Source organism: Amphiura filiformis, chromosome 5 (genome assembly GCF_039555335.1).
Source record: "Amphiura filiformis chromosome 5, Afil_fr2py, whole genome shotgun sequence".
Lineage (NCBI taxonomy): Eukaryota > Metazoa > Echinodermata > Ophiuroidea > Amphilepidida > Amphiuridae > Amphiura > Amphiura filiformis.
Window position 1 is genome coordinate 53,072,401 of NC_092632.1, and position 14,325 is coordinate 53,086,725.

The window sequence follows — 14,325 nt, forward strand, 5'->3', positions numbered from 1 at the left end:
ATATCTGCCAATCAGGGAATTTGAGAGTTTTTCTGAAGTCATTATTTTTCTGTGGGTAATCGGAACCCTCCCCGATAAGTCCCGGTATAGCATAATTATCGACATACTTTTAAAGTATGATGTTTTGCATAGACTTTTTGTATCGAGTTTGGTGATAAATTACGTGTTCGAAACTATAAAAATATTTGTCAACTTGTGAATCAAATGTGAATTAAGAAATATATTGCATTATATCCTAACAATTTTGATTAACCTTTTGCGTGGTTCGCAAATAATTTGAAGAATTTTGCAATTTTAGGAAATATTCCACCCAGTTATGTATCACCACGTGGTCATTTTAATTCAAGGGCTTATACCACTAAATCAGACTTCTGCCAGCTTCTGCCCAAGTTTATCAGTCATATAGTGCCATCTTTACATTCAAAATGTGACAAATTGATATAATATTAGCAATTTTAGTGTTCAAAATCGTGTTTAAATACAATTTCTTAATGTGAATGTCATACAGGTTAAAAAGAAACGGGAATACTCGGGCAATATTTAAGACTATCTGCGCATGAATACACAAGGGAAAAATGTAGTTAGCAGTCGTCAAATCGGTCTTTTTATGTATCGCTGATTTTCTCAACAAGTAGCCGAGCAATGTTAAAGCTAATGCATACCATGGTATGCAAAATGTTCTTCTCTAAGATGATATACATAATTTATACTTTAAAACTGGGAAAATATCTACTTTTGCACATAAACGTGAACTCTACTTTCATAACTTTGCGTGTATAAAATCAATGCGAAGAAGGTTTTTGTGGTGTGTTCTCTTTATCAAATTATCATCACACAGCTTGTCTCCCTTCGCAATGATGAAAAATTTCCACACGACGGTGTCGCTAACGCTGAGCGAACGGTAGTGTGTTGTTTTGCAGTGTATTCGAAAACATTTCATTTTCTCAAAATTTTTGAGAATCTATTACAGTCAAGCCAGAGAAGTAATTGGTGTGGTTGATGCATTCCTAGCCAGGTAAGCGTTTGAGTTTCTTTGCAAATTAGCTATTTTAAGCTCAGTATCATGTCATGACAATGACATGGTACATTGTGTACAGCTATGTACATGTACAGTACACCCATCGTATGGCTCGACATTACACAATTGTCACACTATGTCAGGCTGACGAGGCTGTGTCAGTGTTCATTCAATTGAAAATGTATCCTTGCTCGAGAAGTCAAGTCACAAATTTGTGCACCGCAGTGACCGATGAGCTTCACATTCGAGGCTACACTAGATTTCAGAGAACAACGTCAACGGCAATCCCTTGCTCAGATTGGTGCGAAGCGCCCTGTTAATGATCGACGACGCTGAACTTTGTGTTCACTTCAAAGGGCGCCGATCTGCAATGAGTAACGATATGATGCACAATCAGCTAATCAGATTATCTGTCTGTTGCTACGATTCAGCCAATCAGTACCCCACCTCCGTAAATACATGTACTCAAGACTGTGCACACGCTCTCAAAATGTAAACAAGTGACATTCATACATTTGTGCTATATAACGGTGTGTAGCGATTGGTCAAGAGCCGGGCATATTCAGCGTTCATACATTCACACTATGTAACGGCGTAGCGTGATTGGTGTCCCGGATGTGCGATCGCCAGGTAGGAAAAATGAAGGAAAATCATGATTTTTGATATACGGTAATGTTGCTTGTGCGTTTTTGTTATTATTTTTATGAAATAAGAATCACAAAATGTACTGGTATGTATGAACTGGGTTCATTCATATATTTTCATGACTAAAAACCATTTAGTCATGAAAATATACGAATGAACCCCTAATTCATGCCCGGCTACTTCAGCGTGATGATTTCGGTAGAAAAGAATTATGCAAGAAAATCGCGTTAAGAATCTTACATCTTATTTTTGTTATTATTTGATGAAAAACAATCACTGAATGTTTGGGAATGTATGAAAGGGGCTTATTCATATGCCTCAGGCATAAACAATCAATCATGCGGGCCCTCAATTTCATGAATGAACCCCTAATTCTTCTCTGACAAAAACCTTACGAGACCATTGCATTTGAAATCTAAGCATGAATGCCATGTACATGTACATTGTACTAAGCGGCAGTGCAAAATAGCCAATTCTCTCGGTCAGGGTTGTTCCATCCATTGCACTTATTTGCGATTCTGTCGGTCAACATGATGTCACTTTTGCCATGATTGGGCTATTCCATCTTGCCCCTAGTGTGACACAAAGGGGACACTTACCGTTGCACTCAATGGGGGCAATCACAAAACATGCAACAAATAAATACTCTTGATGAAATAATTTTAAGCTCGATTTCTTATCAGGGAAATCAACTTTTAAATAAATTACCATACTAAATTAATTGGTATTTTCTGTGCTGAGAAAATTTTCTTGAACTGAAAGGCCCTGTACAAACCAATAGGGATTTCGTGAGGGTGTCGCTTTGACATACGTGGGAAGAAGTACATACTTTTACTAAATTCCAAAAGTACGGTATGTGTTTTTGTATACAATTTACAAAATTTATGTACATGTATACAAAAGTACATACTTTTGCAACATACTTCCATGTGTGTACATAGTCGTTCTCCTGCATGCAATTTTTACATACCGTAACCACCGGGTATAAGCCCACCCCCATTTTGAAGTGAAATCTGCCATCTAGGGGGTGGGCTTATACCAGTGGTTCTGTATATGCAAAAATGCATACTTTGTATAATTCAAGTATATACATTTGTATATTATGTCATTATTGACTGAAAACTACCTCATGTGCTGTGTGCAAAACTACAATGTACATAGTATTTAATACATACCGAACTTTGGCAAAAGTATGTGGTTTTGCATATATATGTATGCAAAAGTATACAGTACTTTTGCAAAATACATAATATATATAGGCCTATCGCCATATAATGCAATTTCTACATACATGTACCATTATAAGCACCCAGGGCACTTAACAAAGTCATTTTGGGTGGACAGTTATTTTTAACCTGGTTTACCTAATCTTTCGCAAAGGCGTTTATTAGAGGCAATTACGTATGGTAGGTCCTGAGGCGTTCTAGTAGCTTTCCTGGTGCAGAAAATGCATTGCAAGTTTACACTAGACTTGTAGTCCTCCAACTATTTCACTGTATTGACGACTTGACGTCTAACTATTACCCTTAATTGAAAATACCCTACATGTAGGTGGGTGCTTATTGGGGCATGGGAGCTTATTGGAACAAATTTATACGGTTTATGCAAAAATACATGCTAGTTTTCACTTTTTTTTGTTTAGCCAGGGCTGAGTATCCCCATTTTGAAGGACTTTTTTTTTTTGCACCAATTTTCACTCAAATTTTGGGACTTCAGGCAGAAATATGCCTGTACAGTGTTATGGGGAAAATTTTCAAGTTGATAAAAAATTTTTATGTCAGATTCAGTTTCTACACAAAATTTCACCCTAGAAAATGTTCCTTTTTAATTAGGATATCTTTCACTTTAAAGTTTCCACCATTCTGGCTGCCAAACGTATAGTCAAAGCTTGAATGCTGTTTTATGAATATTAATTACGGTACAAATCAATGCATCAACCAAAAACACGATGGCAATGGACTCTAGCATCGAATGCGTAACTATGTGCCAATTTGAAGATTCCACAGTTCACAAGTAACTCAGTTCAGGTCACGAAGGCGAAGCATATCAGTAATGCTAAGTGCACCTGTAGTCGTTCTTCTATATAGCCACACCACATGCAATCTATTCCAAAATGCATACTGTGCAAAGTATTCAAAACTGCCTTATATCTGCATACAAAACCATGTACAGTTTGATGTACAATGTACTCACTACTAGCCTGTATTTATTTCATATTTTTTGCTCAGGTACACCTGAGTGAATACATTCAGTTTAGACCTTGACCTTTGAACCTAAGTAGCTCCAAGTCAGGCTTCTTCTGCAAATGCTTTTGCTTTGTCTTCACTAGAAATATTTTATAGTATAATATTTGATAGGATAATGCCTGGTAATGGAAATGCAGACTATAAATGCTAGCTACTAAATTAACCTCACTCACTATGACATAGTTCATAATATATATATGCAGCAGTGAGATATCTAACTTGAGGTGGACATAGAATATTAGCCTCATTTCCCATGAAATTATTTATAAAACTGTGTTCTGTAGCCCATAGTGGAGGGGGTTTTTTAACCTGGGGATGATATTAATCATAGGTGTTGACAGATTGATAGTGGTCTGGAAGTTCAAGTTAGTAAATTACATACTGCTCATGAACTTATCAGATTTTGTTTGCCAGCTAGGTCAGTGTACATGGCCAATACAATGTACAATACCAAATACCCATGAACTTCTTACTTAAATTTGCATTGAGAGGTAAGAAGGCTTGTTCTGACCAGGGTGTGGATTTGATATAATCAGTCCAGCATTTAACAACATTATTAACAACATTGAATTTTAAGGCCAAATGTTTACCTTCTCCATTACATTGCACACAGTATTTTGATGCATTACCTGAATAGGTTTAGTTTCATTATTACCTTCAACTTTTACTTTTACTCTCTAGTTGAAAGTAAGTGGCACTAATGAGGTTTTCAGCATTTTAATAGATCCCGTTTTAAACCTTTAACTTTTACCTCATATCCCTGCTTTTACCCTCTTTCAAGTTGAAGTCCAGTGCATAATGAATATCATCAAAATGTTGTTTCCCTGTTTATTCTTCTAGATATTATATTCATACATATTCTAAGCTAACTGTATTCTAATTCAATATTTTCTAAAATAACACATTGCCTTTTGATTTATTCTAAAGACTACGGTAAGTTCTGATGTTAAAGCCACAATGTACCATCTTATACATGTAATATGAAATTGGTTAATATTTTTCAAACCTGACTTTTTTGACATATTTGTAATGTTTACACATGTCACAACTTGCACCTAAATGGAATCAGCCAAATTGGTTGTGTTTGTAGGTCAACAGAACAAAGTTTGACATAATGTCATTTATATAATTCAAAGAATTGTGACATTATGTCCTCCTATAGAACTGCGTGTTAAATGGCCAAAATAACTAACCAGCAGGGTTTCTTTCATTTTACCTTGTTATTTCAGCTCAAAATGGACAGAAACCCTTCCGATAATTATTACTAGCATTATTTCAGCATTTTGAGTATAAAACAAATTTAAAATTTGAAGGAAATCATCTTTAATTAAAGCCTTGTTGTTTTCATACAATTTTAATTGAGTTTGTATTAAATTATACAAGTTTTTGGTTATTTCATGATCTCCTCCAGCTTCATCATAATTTTGCACTTCCCTACCAAAAACAAAAACAAAAATACCAAAAACAGACTAAGGGATATTCTTATCATTTTGGACAATGCTATAATCAGCCTTCTGGAACGTTAAAATTTTACTGTATTTCCTAAAACTATTTATGAATCATCCAAATCATAAGAAACCTTATCATTATCTATCACACATCATATCCTATATATACATCCCAACAGACTCTACATTAGTAGATATGCAGTCTCTAAATATTGAAGAGCTAATCACCTAGTGGAACGTATTTACCCTTTTAATCAAAATGCTTAAGGATCTTCACAATCTGATATCTTAATCTTATGTAGGCCTACATATAAAACAATATCATTAGCCCTAATTATAAGCCGGGATTATAAGAAACGCGACATTATTCAACACCAACGACCTACATTGCACAACCATGTGTTCCAATCATGCCTGAGCACTCCCTTTTAAAGGGTTTTTATTATCGGTATACATGTATGTACAATTACTTTTCCAAAAGTATGTGGTTTTGCATAAGTGTGCAAAAGTACATACTTTTAATACAAAATAGGCATATTCCTTTCTGATAGCCAAAACCCATGATTAGCGTTAGGGTTAGTAGGCCTACATTTTCCTTCATTGGGGCATGCTTAACTCTATAAAATCTTACAAAGAAAACCACTGCACATGTATGCATTGTCATACCCAGGGAATCGATGGCTGATGGGCCAGTGACACCACCGTAGCTACAAGTGGGTGTCTAAGGTTTGAATCCCAGGTTGCCAAGTGAAAAATTTGTTCATCTTCTCCTTTTTTCATTCCTCTTCTCCTTTAATTTCTGATAGCCAAAAACCATATTTAGCATTAGGGTTTATATTCATAAATATGCCAATAGTATATGATGCAAAACTATACAGCACATCGGGCCACCATGCATGTATACTATCGCAATATACCAAGAATGAAGTTGATTGGTTGTTGCAATGTTGTGTTAAATCTGCAGAGTGGATTATTAATGAAAATGTGGGTAAAATATGCAATAAAAGCTGCTGAGTAGATTTATGAAAATGTAGGCAAAATATGCAAATTAGCTTATTAATATTCATAAATATGCAAATAAAACATGACATAGAACTATAATACAGCAGATTAGACCACTATGTCCTATCACCATACCAAGTTTGAAGTTCAAGCTGCAGAGTAGATTAATGGTTTTGCTTCCGCCCGGACAAGCCAAAACAAACAACCATTTGGATGATAACACAAGCTCCACATATGTGTGGAGGCCAAAAATTCTAATATGGAGTCAACAGGTTTACAGAGAGAAACTCCTATCTTATAGCTAGGCAAATCAAACAGTCCGCTGCTGCTCAGAGATAAAATCAAACATGTATGAATATAGTTAAAGGCAAAAAAAAAAAAAATGAATGGAAGACTACAAACTGTGGATGGTAACATAAATATATGAGAAGTTCTTCTTCAACCTATTTTTTTTTTCTTTTCCAGATTTTGCTTGCTAAATATGTGAAAGGAGATTACAACAAGAGTGCTGTAACAGTTGCAAAAATGCTTTTCTGTTCTCTCTGCCGAACTTCACAAGAGCTGCAATCAGACAATGTTGTACATTTTACAGGTGTTTGGCTCAGGTAAGGTGTTCATCTAAACACCTCAAATAAAGAAAGTCCATGATCATGTAACCCGTCCTACACCAAACCCTAATCTTGTTATGACAATTTGATTGATAAGGTCGTGTGCAGAATCTTGTTAGCTGCAATTTGGTACCAAATTTGCTACCGAAATCTCTAAATTCATAGAGATTGATAGCAGTATATGAAATTTGGTGCATTTTCAAAAGTTGCAAATTAAAAACAGACCACGCGAACCTGTAGAGGTGAATGGCAGAAACACGACCATTGACATATTGACATAGCCCGAAACAACCGCTAGGTCATATCGATCGCATCGTGCTCTAGTATTCATCAGTAAATCACTGTAGCAATCCATGCGTTTTAAATTGACAATTGAATAAAGCGCGCATTTGGGATAGTCGACAGGGGCCCATCGTGGGCAAGCAAGGTTGACCATATTGCCACGCTAAGCCATTTCGACCGCGTGCTTCGCTTTTGATTTGCAACTTTCGAAAATGCACCAAATGCCATAAACTGGTATCAACCTTTGTCACTTTTGAGTGTTTGGTAGCAAATTGGGTATCAAATTGGAGCTAACAAGATTCTGCATCGATCGTATCAATCAAATTGTCATAATAAGATCAGGTTTTGGTGTAGGATGGGTAGTATGACTGCGGACTTTCTTTATTTGAGCAGTTTAGCTCTATGAGCAGGGCTGCAAGTGGTCCTATATTTCCTATATTTTTAAGATTTTCCTATATTTCCCTAGAAAGTTTCAAAAAGCCCTATAATCCCTATATTTTCATATTTGGAATATTTTTTTTGCTGAAGGGCTTTGTATTAAATATAAATGCCTCCCTGGACCCCACCAATCAGGTTTATTTGTATCCATTTCTATAATTCCAGGTTGCATTTATGCCCTGCAATTTCAGTTAATTCTCTAACTTCTTGGGGCTTTGCCATATGAACCTACACTAGACCTTTTCACAGTTCATGTTGAGATTTTGCATATAAAATAGAGATAATCAGTGTGGTGTTGAATGCTGACATCTTGTGGGTACACGCTGCAATGGCCGTTAAAGTCGTTCGATCTCCATGAGTGAACAGCAAAATCACCGTGTTGATGTGTGGTCGATGCGTCTTGAACTCGCCACTCAAAAAAGGTGGCAATGTTACATTTTCCCAAATTCGACTCAAATTAAATGATGATATCTCTGCCAAGCAAGAAGTTATTGTCACGCTTGTGGTCTCATTTTATTGCTAAATAAAATGCACTTTCAACCCAGTAAAAAGAATTCTGTTAGCCTTTTAATACTGACACTGCTTCATAGAATTCAGAATGGGCAGAGTGGCGGAGGTGGGGGATGTGGAGGTGGGGGATGTGGCACATACAAACTCTATGGGATTGATATTTTTAGTGCATAATCTGCTTCTGTAAAGACTGTAAATTGGATTTTTACTCTATTTAGCATCTAAAAGACTCATGAACTTACAGCTAAACAATTCTACTTATTGGTTTAGTCTAGAAAATACAAACTTTTCCATACAAAACTACCCGTTTTCATATCAAACACTGTAGGGTGTCTTCAAAATCTAAAAGTTACTGTAAAATTTTAATTACCCGTACTGACTTGAGTATAGTCCCACCCCGTTTTGGGTGAACATTTTTCAAAATTGGGGGGTGGGACTATACTCGAGTTTCAAAAGTTTTTTATTTTTTTGGTTTTGTAGTGTCCCTGGACCTAGACCTAAATGGTAGGATTCATTCATGGTTGACCTAAAAAAAAAAATTAAAAAAAAAAAAAATTTCAAGATGTTTTGTATTTTTAATATGAAAATTGATAATTTGTATTCATGTCATAGTCTATTAAGGGCTCTAAAATGAGCGTTTATTGCGTTTCGACAGTATTTTTTGGGGGACATGAGAGCACCTCAGACCTATCGAATTGCATCCTGAATCTGAAGCATGTCTTTCTGATATCAAATAATTTTCATTTTTGAAAATCACAATATAATACAAATTTTATGACAAATTATAAAAATTTGATATTTTTCAAATTTTGATATATAACAGTCCTCGAAGTAAATTATATAAATCTAATGACATATTCTTAAAGTGTATGTAGCAGGAAGGAAAAGCCGACGGTCAATTGAAAATTTTGACCTTTCATATTGAAGATATGGATTTCTTTCCCAAAAAGACCTAATTTTTTTGGTGTTTTGGGGAAAAAAATCCATATCTTCAATACGAAAGGTCAAAATTTTCAATTCATCGTCGGCTTTTCATCCCACCTACATACACTTTAAGTATAAATCATCAGATTTATAAAGTTTACTTCAAGTACTGTTTAATATCAAAAGTATCAATTTTTAATGATTTACCATAAAATGTGTATTAAATTGCGAGTTTCAAAAATCAAAATTATTTGATATCAGAATGACATTCTTCAGTATTCAGAATGCAATTCGATATGTCTGATGTGCTCTAATGTCCCACAATAAATACTGTCCAAACGCTCATACCCCAGCCCTTAATGATTTCAAAATGCATTGAATTTGAATGCATTTTGAAATTAGAATTCAAATTAGAATATCTCCATAACTATCAACCCTAAACTAGCAAAAGTATACATTTTTGGAAAGCTGGAGGCAAAAGCAATTTAAATATACACATTTCAACTCATTGTACAGGGTGACCTTGAAGTTATACAGGGTGGAATAAAAAAAATCCAAATAAAAAATGGGTCACTTAATGTATTGCTTATTACTAACTTGCAGTTATAAACTGAAAGTAAACAACATTGATTTGGTTAGAGGTTAGGAGGAGCCTACTGACTTTGGAAGAAAAAAAATCACAGCTGTTTGGTAATCTTGGAATACAGGGTGTCCCAAAATATGTTCAAATTTTTTACAATTCAACATATTTTGAACTGAAACATTTTACCCCTAACCCATACAAAAAAAAGTAAGTCCATAATTAGATTCCCCATCAAATTTCCTCTCAGAAAATGTAAACTATGACTATGATAGGATAAGTAATTAAAAATTTAGGGCAACTTTTAGATTTTGAAGACATCCGCATTGCTTACTACAGTGTTTAGTATGAAAACAGGTAGTTTTGCACATAAAAGTTTGCATTTCATAGACTAAACCAATCATAAAGAGTTCAAAATAATTAAAAACAATTAGCAGAATAAATAATTTTTCAAAAGAGCTCTTAACCATGTCTGAAGCCCATATGGATGCAAAGATATGATCAGTCGATTCAAAGCGCACACACAAAAACTTTATATCCCATAGACTTTGCAAATACCGCCACCGCCTCATCCGCCACCGCCTCATCCCCACCTCGGTCATTCTGAACTCAAACAACTCTAACTCCACTATCTTAGCTGATAAACAATTCTCCTTTGGAGGTCTGTTGTTAGGGCACACATTTAGCTACAACATGACACCAAACACACTTCAATACCTGTTTAAGCAGAGATATAACAATTTGAAGGAGTCTCAATTTGGAAAAGCGTAACAAAACCACCATTTTTGGGTGGCGAGTTCAAAAGCAGCGTGGCCATAAATACTATTCATCTGCCAAGTATGACAACTGTAACATGATTTTGCACGAATTGTAGTGCATGTAACCTGAAATCTCATTGCACTATTTCATGTCCTAAACCATAATCCCCCGAAGCTGTAAATAAAGTTTTAGCTCATTTTGGACTTAGCGTACATTATTCTCTTCCAATTTATTTAATATGGATTCCCGGAAGTAAATGACTGCCCAATTTACCCTTTACTAAACGTTTGTTTTATAGTTATTGTTATATGCAGTATTTTTAACTTTTTATGGCCCCACTGAGCCCACCATATGCATATGGGTGACCCTGCCCCGCTTCACAAATTTGTTTGTCTCCTTTAGAGTCATTCCATATCAAATCACCTAATTTTCAGAAAAGGTTGGCTGGTCACCCTCTCAGATTTTCTTTAAAATCACTTATATCATAGACCTATGGGTCAAATGAACACATTTCAAACGATAGGTCTCAACTCCTTGTCGTTTCGGAGTTATGGCTCGTTGAATATTTGATGTTTTTTGACGCAATTTGTCCACTTCCCATTGAAATACACACAAAATTGTCCTAAATACCAACCCAAATTTTATTATGTGGGAAATGAGCCACCATAATCAAACTCACACATATTCAAAATACTTCTATGATGTTCCTCTGTACCAGAAATCAAAGTGGTGTCAAGCCATCTTCATGGTTAAATGACTGTTTGGAGATCGCATTGAAATACACAGTAATGTTCTAATTCCCAGAATGCAAAGTTCATCAATTTACTGTGTATTTCAATGACAGATTCAAACACTAATTTAACCATGAAGATGGCTTGACACCACTAAGATTTTTGGTACAGAGGAACATCATGCAAGTATTTTGAATTTGTGTGAGTTTGTTATGGTGGATTATTTCCACAAGGTCAAATGGGGTCACTGAACGGGGGTCTTTTGGCTGAGGAGTCATATTTGAGCACCTGTGAAATTTTTATTAAGCCAATGAGTGGTCTACCCTGCTATAGGGGGTCACACCTGAACCTATATTGCCTACTAAAGGCAAAATAGATGATGTCTGACATCTAGGATGAAGAAGAGGGGGGGTCAAAAACAGGAATTTGTCATGTGCGTCAACACGAACATGCATTTTTATATGTCTATATCAGCAAATGGGGGTGAGATACATTGTTTATGAGTCCAGAATCTGGTTATTTGGGTCAAAGACACCCTAGATTCCAATTTGTAGCCCTGCAGCTTACCCCTAGGGGAAGATATGGATGTCTAAACTCGGAAGAAAATTAATGTCGCGACACGCGTGCCCAAAAAGGGGGGGTCTGACCCAATTTTCAATAGGCGGTTCTCAGAAGCGACAAGGAGTAGAGACCTACCGTTTGAAATGTGTTCATTTGGCACATAGGGCTATGATATAAGTGATTTTAAACAAAATCTGAGAGGGTGACCAGCCAACCCATTAGGTGATTTAACCTGGACTGACCCTTTACTATTGTAAGGCTTGCAGTCCTGAGATTAGGTTTGTATGTAGCCAAGACACATGGCTTTCATATGGCTCAGTCAGGTCCCTTCTAACCTTAAAATTGACATCCCTAGACTAGTCAGAAAAAAGGGCAAACACTGCTCGGTCACCCCTATATTGCACTATTTGAAGTTGCTTTGTCCAATAAAGCCTTGAAATTATTGTATTATTCTTATTCCAGTTATATTAGCAATTCTGTAAACAATATTATCCAGATACGCATCACAAATATTCTTATGCATGTCATTTTAAGTGTCCATGTGCCATTTTCGAAAAACTAGGTGAATGTAATACAAAAGCAACCCGGTTCCAAATGCTTTTGAACTATGTTTATTCAAACAAAGAAAGGAATTCCACTATTGCTGGAGTGTGGCTAACATGCAGTACAAGCAGATCAGGAAATAAAGTTACATTAATTATAACTGTTCCAAAATGCTAATAACACATTCATGAGTATCCACAGTCAATTGTACAAATGTATGTATTTCTTACTATCTTCTCTTTCTGTGACTCTTTTTATCCATAGAATCATTTGATGCCCTCGTTGATGCTACAAGGGAACAAGTGACAACATCCGCAACGACACAGTCAGTCATGTTAGCAGAGGGGAAACTTTCTCAATCGTCAACATCCACAGATGCGTGTAAAAATGAATGATACAAGCTGCATAAATATGATGAACAAATACATTCACTTTATCTATTTAGAAATGAAAGGCTTTTAAGACCAGCACATTTACATGGATTTGTTTCAGTGAGTGGTCATTTCATATTACCAGTGTTAGCAGAACTCATTGTAAAGCTGACAATGTGGCTATAAATTCAAGTCAAATCCCTACCTTATTAGAATGAGAAGCATGTTCTTAAAACATATGGAAACTATATTTGGCAAATAATGTGAACTATAATATAACCTTTCTTAAGATTTTGTGAATGATTAGCAGTGTTAGAAATATGCCTCAAAAAGTTACAGGCCAGCCGGGCTTGACCTTAAAAAGTTACCGGCCAGCCGGGCCGGCAACTAGATGCCAGTCAGAAAAGTTACCGGCCAGGCCAAAAAGTTACAGGCCAATGGCCTGCTGACTGGCCCTATTTGAATGCTGATGATTAGCCAAGTCAAGTCCAGACAAGTCAAGTAATACTTTATTATACTATTCAGCAAATTACTTCAGCGGTGTCGATGTCCTTCTGCTTTGTCTGATTATCACATAAAAAACTACAATCTTAGAAATAATTATTGAACACTTTTAAGGGCTTATTGAAATGGTCGCCCTCTCAACCCCTGTATAATGTTTGCATACCCAATATGCTCATCTTCACCATATCTTCTCCCAACATTGTTTGGTGGGGAAAGGGCAAGGGTACGTATGCTGAAGATGAACATTGAGATAACACTACTATAATCCTTAGTTTCCAGTGACTCGTATAGCGTGCGCACTGTACAAAGAAGAACAGGGGAATTGGGTGTTCGAACACATTTTGTCCGGGATTGTAGGTCACACGTTGCTACGCAGTTTGACTAGCGAATGAGGTGCCAATGTGATTCTGAGTTCAGTCTTTGATCAAGTAATCTCAGGGGCGTAGCAAGAGCATCAGGGGCCTATGGACAAGGAGCAGCACGGGCCCTTTTAACCAGGGCGGGATATAGCCTACCTTATTGGGGCCCTGGACCAGGCCAAAATTTGGAGGCCCCGAACTCACATGCCGAGGAAGGTATATGCACTCAAGTCAGTGGCCAAGTTTTGGTTTAACTGGGGGACTAAGGGGGACTACCATATTTTGTTGAATTCAATTTCAGACTATCTTGGCCCCAGATCAACATAAATTTCTGAATTTGAATGGCTAAGCTTGAAAATTTTACAATTTTGCCCTATTTTGACCAAAAAAGATGCTGTTATTGGGGTTACAAGAAAGATGCATAGGGCAATTTTGGGGGCCCCCCCCCAATGCCCGGGACCCGGGCCCATCTGGCCCAATGCTATAAAAATCCGGCCCTGCTCTCCATTATCAGCCCTTATTTAATTTTCGCTTTTGTGCTCGGGGGCCCCCTGAACCCTCGGGGCCCATGGACTTCGTCCATCCTGTCCCCCCACTTGCTACACGCCTGAGTAATCTTCATGTGTATGCCAATTGAGTTTGTCATCAAAATAAATAAATAAATTTCAGAATTTATATAGCGCTTTTTCCAGAGGATTCAAAGCGCTGTAATTTCGCTGCGTGGTGAATCATCACAATCAGATCGCATCACCTAGGCTAGTTGCAGCCGAACCTGGCGCAAACCTATCCGCACTTA

At 36.6% G+C, this 14,325-nt stretch overlaps 1 long non-coding RNA gene across 1 annotated transcript; it reads left to right on the plus strand.

The window, feature by feature from the left end:
• Positions 1-842: 842 nt before the first annotated feature.
• Positions 843-13,235, plus strand: LOC140153354 (uncharacterized). Its single transcript, XR_011859095.1, has 3 exons — positions 843-1,015; positions 6,825-6,964; positions 12,560-13,235. It is a non-coding gene; the product is annotated as an uncharacterized lncRNA (long non-coding RNA).
• The last annotated feature ends 1,090 nt before the right edge of the window (positions 13,236-14,325 follow it).